Source organism: Lissotriton helveticus, chromosome 1_1 (assembly GCF_964261635.1).
Source record: "Lissotriton helveticus chromosome 1_1, aLisHel1.1, whole genome shotgun sequence".
NCBI classification, from domain to species: Eukaryota; Metazoa; Chordata; class Amphibia; order Caudata; family Salamandridae; genus Lissotriton; species Lissotriton helveticus.
This window is the reverse complement of record NC_136057.1, coordinates 1,157,735,862-1,157,746,817: the sequence shown is the minus strand read 5'-3', so window position 1 is coordinate 1,157,746,817 and position 10,956 is coordinate 1,157,735,862.

Sequence of the window (10,956 nt, the reverse complement as noted above, 5' to 3'; positions counted from 1 at the left end):
CGTTTTTCACTATTGCAAGGCTACCTGTTCTCCATGGAACAGAATGGGCTGTTAGAAGTATTACATTGTATAATCCTAACTGACTCAGAGAACATGGTAGAAATTCGAGTTTAGTATGCCTGGACTCAGAATGATAAAATACATCTGTAAGTGAAGTTCATTTTAACATTCTGTGTTTGAAAATACTACTTTTAGGAAGTAGGTATTTTCTTGTCTAACCTTTCAAGCCTGCCTCTGCTAGGTTGTGTATTCCTTGTCTGGAGTTTGTGAGTGACAGGGCTGGGGGATTCCAAGAGACAGGATGAGTTAGCCCAGTGGTGAATAGAGAGATCTGCATCTAGATGGGAGGGAGAAGTTGCACCTGAACCTTGAATAGGCTGTGCCTGCCTTCCACAATGCTGGCTCCACCTACTGGGGTGCGGCTGATGTCGCTGCCCTTCACACTGAAAGAAGAGAAGGAGTTCTGTCAACAAAGTGCTTCAGGGCTGTACTTGCCTTCCACAATGCTGGTTCCACCTCCTGTGGGGCGTCTGATGTTTCTGCCCTGCACTATGAAAGGAAAGGAGAAGTCTGGTAAACAGAGTGCTTCAGAACTGGTTTGGACTGGGCAAAGGCCCGTCTCCCCTCAGAGATCAAAGGCTTTTGGGGTATAAATATTGGGACCCTGATTCCATGAAATTAGATCACTTTTGGACTACAAGAAGAACCCTCTGCTGAGGAGAGGAACCTGAAGAAACTGAGGAGAGACTATTCCTAAGCTGAAGTGCTGCTTAGGGGATTGGCCTGCAGTTGTTGCCTGACTGCCAAATAGAGGAGAAAGAACTCTGTGTGCTTTACTTTCAACTTGTGAAGGATCTCCAAGGGCTTGGAAAAGAGCTTGCCTCCTGATGAAGTCTCAGGGACAACAGCCTTCACCCCCCAGCTCCCCAGAGTTCTTTGGAAGTGCCTGCTGCTGTTTTGGGCCTTCTGAGGAACTGCGTGTCACAAGGAGCTGGAAGCGCGACTCAAAAAGAAGAAGCTTTTCGCCGTCCCTGCTGCTGCCGTCGCACTTCTGAACAAGGGTATCGCTGCTGGAGATGTCGCACTGCACCGCATCGAGAGAAGCGTCTCGCAACGAAAAGGAGGCGTGTCACCGTCGCTGCTGCCTGCCGTCACACTTGTGAACAAGGGTGTCAGCGCTGGAGTTGTCGCACTGCACCGCATCGTGAGAAGAGTCTCACAACGAGGTAGAAGCGTGTCGCCGTTGCTGCCGTCGCACTTCTGAACAAGGGTGTCGCGGCTGGAACTGTTGCATTGCACCGCATCGAGGAAAGCGCCCCACATCCCCGAGAAGCGCGCCGCCGTTGGAGCTGCTGCCGTCGCATTTCTGAACAAGGATGTCGCCGCTGTAGTTGTTGCATTGTGCGGAATCTTCACGCAAACGTGGGATAAGAGTGCCCCAGCTGAAGCTGTGGCCGTCGCACTTCTGAACAAGGGTGTCGCCGCTGCAGTCCACGCATCGAACCGAGAACTTCTCGCATCCCCGGAGAAGCATGCAGCATCTGGAAGATCTTCACGTCTTTATTTCTTTGCACTGGAACTTTGCCGCATTTCCCTCTCTGCAACATTACTTATTGTGGAAGGGCAACGCATCGTAAGGTACATTGACGCAAAGTGTCTAATCGAAAGGACTGAACTGAACTAAGCTAAAACCTACCATCTTAAAGTAACAGTATTGTGTAGTTTTGTCGTTTATGGTCTTGTGGAAAATCTATATAAAGTATACTTATTTTTTATACAAAACCTTGTGTGGTGTCCATCTGTAGTGTTGTCACTGGGTTACTGTATGTGGTCACAAATGCTTTACACACTGCCTCTGAGATAAGCCTGTCTGCTCGTGCCAAGCTACCAAGGGGGTGAGCAGGGGTTATTTTAGGAGTGTAATCCCCTTATCCTGACTAGAAGCAAGGGTCCCTATTTATCACAAGTACCTACCAGTGCCAACTAGAGACTCCCAAATCTAACAATTCATTAGATATTTATAGATAGTGGACATGTTTAAAATGGGCAAGTGTTGGGTATTTAAAGATTATAAGAATTACCTCTGTGGAGTTCTCTTGATCAGAAGGAATTGATTCATTTTGAAGGAGCCTGCTGTTGATACAGGGTGCACTCTATGTCGTGATCCTCTTCATATTGTGAAGTATGTTGCTAGCAGGAGAAAAACAATCTGCTTAAGGCATAAAGCTGCCATCAGAGGTGTAAACTGAAAACTACAACTCGAGGTAATTAACAATTGCCTTGATATTAGCAGCGCTCAAACACTTTCGGGTCATACCTTAATTTGTGAAATGATGCCAAAGTGTATAATATAGCTGCTTATCTTTTGTATGTTCCTCTATATACAACAATGTCTCAATTTACAAGTTAGACTACATATCCACCACTCAAATTACTTTCATATTTCACTATACTAACACTATATGGGTTCCAGAGTAGCGTGCTACTCGCAGAAAAAAGCACTTCAACCCCCCCCATCAGGGGTAGCTAGCACTATATTAATGCAAATCTTTTTCCCTTCTCTATCCCTCAACTATCCTTCTCAATCTAAATAACTGACTAACATATCCACCACTCAAATTACTTTCATATTTCACTATACTAACTCACCACTAACACTGTTTGGGTTCCAGAGTAGCATGCTAATCGCTGAAAAAGCACTTCAACCCCCCATCAGGGGTAGCAAGCGCTATATAAATGCAAACCTTTTTCCCTTCACTATCCTTCTCAATCTAAATAACTGACTAACATATCTACCACTCAAATTACTTTCATATCTTCACTATACTAATTCCCCACTAATCTTTTATGCGTTCCAAAGTAGCGTGCAACTCACTGAAAAAGCGCTGCAAGGTCCATCAGGGGTATCAAGTGCTATATAAATTCAAACTTTTTTCACTTCTCTATCCCTCCACTATCCTTCTCATTCTAAATAACTGACTAACATATCCACCACTCAAATTATTTTCATATTTTCACTATACTAATTCTCCACTAATCCTTTCTGGGTCCCGAAGTAGCGTGCTACTCGCCAAAACAGCACTTCAACACCCCATCAAGGGTAGCAAGCGCTATAAGAATACAAACTATTTTCCCTCTTCTATCCCTCCACAATCCTACTCAATCTAAATAACTGACTAACATATCCACCACTCAAATTACTTTCATATCTTTACTATACTTATTCACAACTAATACTTTATGGGTTCTGGAGTAGCGGGCTATTCGTCGAAAAAGCGCTTTGTCGCCTCGTCAGGGGTAGTAAGCGATATATAAATGCAATTACAATACAATACATATTAGTCCTCATTTTTTTTTAACTTTGAATTTAAAATTGGTTGGATCAGAGTGATAAAACAAGAAGAATGGTATGCCTCTGTGTATAAAATCTTTGAGATCTGTTTATCTGGATAAAATAAACCCATGTCACCAAACTAACAGGCGCCCATACCCACTACTTCCCCTCTTAAATCCAGTACCATCATCCTAGTCCTACTCTAAAATCTACTAAACACACAAGAAATCAAGAGCACAGATCTAACACAACTAATTAATGCAACTGATGCACAAGAAAATACAAAACCAAAAAGAAATGACTACTCTACTAACAATTCACCTCTAATATTGGGTTCTGGAGTAGTATGCTACTCGCCGAAAAAGCACCTCAACACTTTATCAGGGGTGTATGCGCTATATAAATACCATTTATAATTATAAAGCATGGAGCATTAATGCACACAAAACAAGCATTTACAATGCAATAGGTCTCCCAGCATAAAAGTTTGAGCTATTGGCATTGTATATTACAATGTGTTACATTAATTTGTTATCAAACTCTGAATTGTTGTATAAAGATGATTTGCAAACTGTCAAATGTTGCTGAATAGTAAGCAACGTTGTGAATAATATTGTTTGCTAGTCATCCTTGGGTACCAGAGTACTTCACTTGAGGCAGCTCACTACTCTGCACTCACTACTCACTACTCTGCACTCACTACTCTGCACTCACTACTCACTACTCTGCACTCACTACCCACTACTCTGCACTCACTACTCTGCACTCACTACTCAGCACTCAGAGACAGCACACTACTTGTCAGGTCGCCACATCTCCCCCTTTGTTGTAAACAAACTATTCATGATGTTACTTTCCTGACCATTTCCGCCCCTTCAGTCCTTGACTGCATTTGCTTGCTGTGGAGAGAGAGAGAGAGAGAGAGAGAGAGAGAAGAGAGAGAAGAGAGAGAAGAGAGAGAAGAGATATATATATATATATGTATATATATATAAGTTTGGTCCGTCTCGTCGACCCTTCTCCCCAGTCTCTGCTTCCTACTTTTTTCTACGTAGTTTCTTTGTTTCCTTGCTCTCTTTCTTTGATTGTCCATATCTGCCATCAGCTTTGTTCCTGCTTCCTGCCGAAGAGGCTGAATACATGCCGTGTGTACGGAAGACTGATACAGCCCTTGTGGAGGTGTGAATGCCCAGGGTCACCGGGTGAGGCAGAGAGGCCTCACAGGCAGAGACGTTTTAATGCATGGGCGAAGTGGGCTCTGGCCCAGCGCCCCAGTCATCCAGGGGTCCCCTGATAGAGCAAGCTTTGTTATGTAAAGTTTTGCACTGATGACCAATCATCATTCGTAAACAGCTTGTTTAAAATACCTTTTCGCCTTTAACTAATGTCTAATGTGAGTGAGTCTATTACTGACATTTTTTCAGAGAAATGTTGCGTTTATGTTGCATGCAACATCCATAACATTTTTTCCTTTAGATCAAAACAGGACCTCACATATGAGAAATGGCAAGGTGTCACAGAATTTTTGCAGTGATATTAGTGAGCTGCTGCTGTGTTAAAATATTGAAACACAAGTAACTGTCCCCGATTATTTGATGGAGCAACGGTTGAATGCCCCCTGCTATGTTTGTAACTTTGCCAAAGAGGGCATGGAAGAGCTGAAATTGGATTAAATTCCAAACAGGGGCCTCCAAATACATTCGGTCCAAGCCCCCAAAACCATTAAGATGTCCTTGCTCGCAGGGTCACAATGTGAGGCAAAAAGATCCGGCATACAAGCATTGTGGGTGTCGGAGAATGCGAGGGACAGGCAAAGGTGCCCTGATACAGGCCTTGTGGAAGTGTGAAGGGACCAGGGTCACACGGTGAGGCAGAAAGGGCTGGCATAGGAATCATTAGAGGCAGGAAGTCTCGCAGGGTCACCAGGGACAAAAGCAGTATATAACAAGCAATGGCGAGCTGTAAGTCCAAATATAAGATAATAATAATCTTACGACAGGTATCGAATGTGCTGCCTCAGGAGTGTCCTAAAAACTAAAATACAAAGAGTGTCAACTCCACCAGACAGAGCAGAGGATACATGTAAAAAACTAACATATTAAACATATAAGAATTACTGGGATAGTGAGTGTCACCAGCAACTGCCACATCAGACAGTAAGAAATAAAAATGAACTGAGGCTGTTCATTTCTCACTGTTTCAATATCTACCCCATTTAGGTCGCTGCTTTCCCAATCTGTTTCCTTCTCTGTGTCTGCGTTTCTCAGTCTCTCTCGTGCCTCTCTTGCATAGCGCTCTTCCCGATCCAGATCACATCTAGGCGCCCACAATCTTTGCAGGTCTGAGACAAGAGGAGGCCAAAGGCATGTATCCAGGATCACACCGTGTGAGCGCAGAAGCCGAGATCCTGGTTTCACGGCTCCTAGGCCTGACCTAGCTCGCCCCCTGCTGTGTGCCCGGCACGCCCATTGGCATAGGGTACTTTTCCACTCTCAGAGCCCTGTTGGCAGAATAGTGGAGGGTGATTGTACCAGGCTGGAACCCGGAGCTTGGCACAGTTCGGTACTTCAACTGGTGGTAGTTCCCAGGCAGTAAAGTAGAGAAAAGAACACTCAGCTGATGTAGCTGACCCCAACGCACACGTGCTGCCATTCATCCACTCATCAAACCATCCATCCACCTTTGCATCTAGCACACGGGGCGCAAAGGGAAAGAAAAACTAGGACAGAAGTGACTGTGCCAGGGGTGTGGGGTGAGTGTGCCAATGTATGTGTGCAGAAACGAGGTATGTGGACAGTGCCTGGGTTATGTTAATCGGATGGGGGTTATTCAGGGTCAATGAGGGGCCATGCCAGTACCAGAGGAGCTTTGGGGTGCGTTCTCTGTGCCAGGGGTGCAAGGGGCATTCTCTAGACGGATAGTCTGCCCTAGCGCGGGGTCAGCGGGCATTGCCGACACGCAGGCTACGGCAGGTGCAGAAGGGGTCATGGCAAGCTGTTATTTCTAAGGCTGAGGTTATGCCAGGTCTGCGAGGGGCGGTGGGCTATACCAACTCTGTGGGGCAGCGCTAGGCTCGGGCGTGCCAGGGACACAGAGGGCAGAGCCCCCTCGCTACACCACACAGGGCTGAGCCCGTGCAGGACCCATCCCACTCTGTGACTGGGGCCGTGCCAGGGCACCTGGGGGTGTGGCCGTGGCTCTGGGGAGGAGCTCTGTCCACACTAGTGCTGCTCCAAGGGAAGGCTGCAGTCTCAGGGCTGGAGAGTGAGCAGAGACAGCAGCTCACTGTGCCAGGAGTGGAGTCTGGGCAGAGTGCAGCGGGGGTTCCCACAGACGCCCCGCCAGCACACTTGGCGCCCCGCCGCCCTGTGCACCAGCACCTACAGATGACTTCCATGTCACAAACAGACTGCGCTACAGGCGCACTAACACCTCAAGCTATCACACCTGGCTTGGGAGCCGTGACCTGAAGTTTACACTGTGATCTCCGGCGGAAGCGCTGAACCCAATGAGCTACCTTGACTGCTGTTAACATTGTTATATGATCGTAGTTGTTATATCAGATGGGAAGCGAGAGCGCGCAAATGCACCCGCTGACAGCCCTTAGTGTGTATGAGATGCCTCCGACCCCACCCCATCTGCATTAAAACACCGACACCTCTGCAGTCCAGCAGCACCACACCCGCGCCAGCTGTTCTGCAGAATGACGAAGAAACTAACTTCTTAGCCGGTCAGTACAGCTTGGGAAAACTGAGCCCCGGTCTCTAGAACACCGAAACCCCTAAAACGCACCCAGAGTCTCTGGATCAGGACAGTTTGAAAGAAAACTTCAAATACCAGGAAATGAAGCATAGTGCCCACACCATCAGTGCTTGCTTCGCCCATGCGCTCATTACACTTACATACCAAGGAAACTCATGAGACATATTTGTGGGAAACCAGTGGTGCAGGTTTATTTGCGTACAACACAGGTACTGATAGGTGGGTCATCTTACAGGCGATCCAATGCAGCAGCCTCTCGCTGACCCGCATGCCCAAGGAGCCATCTTGCACGGCGAGGCGATGCTCTGACGGTGCAGTACATTATCACTTATTTCGTTAGACTCCCGCCCCCCCTGTCAGGGCGGGAGATGAGGCACACCCCCGGTCGGTTCAGGCCCCCCGACCGCCCGAAGGACTAACGGGGCGCCGACGCTGTTTCCTGGAACCCCCTCGGCTCCAGGTTCCTGGCTCGGGCACCCTACTGTGCCAGGCAGAGGTATTTAGACTGTATCCTTCTGCCGCAGAGGTACCCCTACTGTCCATCTGCTTCCAGATCGCCCTGTGACTCCGCCTGCAACATAAAACAAGATCATTAAGGTCTTCAAAAACTGTGCCCGCCGCTCTGCAGCTGGGTCAGGGTTCAGGGTGGGTTCAGCGCAGAGCAGCCTCGGACTAGGCGCGGGAACTAAAGGCCGAGCCTAGCTGCTGGCCCGGTCATATAACCTTGGACACGCCTCCCCCGTCCCCAGGTGAGCCCTCCCCATTGGCTGTTGGCCGGGGGGGCGTCTCAGGGGGGCGCGCTGCAGGCTACGCTCGCCCGACATGTGGGACTAGGGCGCTGTCCCCCCATACTCCCCTTCGTGTCGTGGTGCCAGCGGCATAGTGCCCACACCATCAGTGCTTGCTTCGCCCATGCGCTCATTACACTTACATACCAAGGAAACTCATGAGACATATTTGTGGGAAACCAGTGGTGCAGGTTTATTTGCGTACAACACAGGTACTGATAGGTGGGTCATCTTACAGGCGATCCAATGCAGCAGCCTCTCACTGACCCGCATGCCCAAGGAGCCATCTTGCACGGCGAGGCGATGCTCTGACGGTGCAGTACATTATCACTTATTTCGTTAGACTCCCGCCCCCCCTGTCAGGGCGGGAGATGAGGCACACCCCCGGTCGGTTCAGGCCCCCCGACCGCCCGAAGGACTAACGGGGTGCCGACGCTGTTTCCTGGAACCCCCTCGGCTCCAGGTTCCTGGCTCGGGCACCCTACTGTGCCAGGCAGAGGTATTTAGACTGTATCCTTCTGCCGCAGAGGTACCCCTACTGTCCATCTGCTTCCAGATCGCCCTGTACTCCGCCACAGCTCTGGAGGAGGCCTCCGTCGATGACAGAGCCCCCCACCCACCTATCTACTTTCTGACACTGTTTCGTGCACCTCTATCCTCTTCCCCTTTTGTTTCATGCACCTCTATCAAGTCCCCTTTGCCACACCACTATGGTGTGGACACGCCCTTAGTTCCTTGGCCGCACCTCTACTGAGGATTGCGTAGACACGCCCTTAGTTACAGAAGCCGCACCTCATATGGGGATGCGTATGTACAGGTAGAACAGACACCTTTGTACACAGGGTGCTGTACTTGTTTGAGCCTCAAGTGCTTTATAACATACTGGATACCCAGTTGTCGCATGGTAACGCCCCATCTGAACCTGCGCGCACTGGATTATGCTACAAGGGTAGGTCCCACTCACACGGGACTGGATACCACAACATTGCTCTCGCCACCTTGGGACCTGCATAACCCATAATTCACTGACTCAGGGCGCCCGCTTAATATGTACCTGGCCCAGGGCCCTCCACCACTTGTGAATCCCGCAGTTTGAATTAAGCTGTTTGGCATTAGCTGTCAATCTCTACAAGAGGGGCCGCATGTCCTCGCTTGGTCCCTGCTTCTCTGTTGCATTCTGCATGTTATTTGCAAGATTTGTCGGATGCTAATGGCAGACCTGAATTGAGCTTCTCTGTTGCATTCTGCCTGTTATTTGCAAGATTTTATCGGATGCTAGTGAAGACCGGTATTGATCCCAGGAACCAAAAGGGATGGGTATGGCAGGCATCACGTTAATGCCTGCAGTGTAAAGCCATCCTGTATCAAAAGATGACTGCTTAAATTCGTGTTTGTTATAGCTTTACTTGCAGCTCATACTAGAATCCTTCTAACGTACCACCGTAGACTGTGAAGGATATGGGACTCCTGTACCTTGTGACCCTCGCCGTCACATGAACACTATGTATACTGCTGTGATTACCCACTTACGCAATGTATTGTACCTGTATAATATGCATGTTACTAAAAGCGCTCTACCATCCTGAATGAGAAGAGTAGTGCTGTAAGGAATGAATAGTGCTTCATCAAACGTATTTGGGTAAGTACAATGACAGAGAAAGACATCTGGCAATCTTTCAGTGCCTGTACTTATATGTAGGATGAACAAGTCAAGGCATGACTGTCCTAAGTCACTGCCATTTGGCTGCAGTGTTATCCTTGTACTTGTGTTTAGTACTCTTTTGTAACATGTAACCGTAATACGGGCACGGCATAGTAGTCATTATGACCATGGATTTCCAGCAATCCTCCTTCCCGTGTAATGTTGTAACGGTATCGTTGCTAGAGGCCTTCCAAGTGCCATGATCTCGCCCACCTGCTCCATCCTTCCCCTCAGGGAACTTAAGGGGGTATTTCAAGGTGTCATAGAAGTACACCTTCCGTACTATCTGCTTGAGAACAAGCTTCAGCAGTTTTCGGCCAGTGCCTATTTGCCTTACTGTATCTGGTGCTGGAAAACCCGTGATATGTGACCAAGCAAGCGAAGGCATTATGGAAGTCACCCTGTGATCAGGATTAATTGCTTGCTGCTGAACACAGTAGCCGGAACAATTATGACAGTGCATGTCCTAGCTAAACACTGCAAGGTCATTACCTGATGGCTATAGCAGATACACCTAACAGGTGGTGGTACTCCTGTCCCTTGTAACCCTCGCCGTCTCATGTAACCCCTCGTGTATACTGCTCAATTACCCCCTTACGCATGTATGTCCATGTATCGTGTGCCTGTTACCTCCAAGCGCTCCCCATCCTGCCTTGGAAAGAGTGGTGCAGTCCCTGTGAAGTGTCTGCCATTATTTGCAATATTATCCTTGCACCTGTGCGTGGTACTCTTTTGTATTAGGCGTGATCTGTAAGAACAAAATGTACTCGTTGTGCACACTTTCGTTTGTGCTCCACTGCCTCGCACGTTCCTCAACTACCCCTGCTGTTTTCCCTTCGTCTGTTTCAAAGACCAACCATACATAAATTTGTGTCATTTACAATGCCAATTGCTCTATATTTTGCAAATGCGAGACCGTTGCATTGTAATGCGTGTTATCTCTTCTCATACCTGGAAGACATCAAAATTGTCACTGTTGGGTAAATCCCCCCCTGATCCGCCATCCTTGCCTGAAAATGCTTCAACAGAAAGGATGGCAGTTAAAACCCTTTCCTTTCCCACAGTGATTTATGCTCCGGAACTGGGCGGGACTAAGGCAAGACATGATGATATTTCATGACTGCTGTATTACTTGCAGCACACACCAAAACACATGGGAATGTGTTTATATAAACACAGCAAGTTATCTCATTGCACAAAATGGCAGAGAACTGCTGTAATTATGCTAACGTTTCCTTTTCTTGCAATAGTTAACATTTACTTTTGTTGCAATAGATGCACCGTCTTACTGCCATACCAATAATTCAATCTCCCCTGCCCAATTCAACGTGACCGCATGCAATGCAACTGTCCCTCCCTCTCTAGTTTTC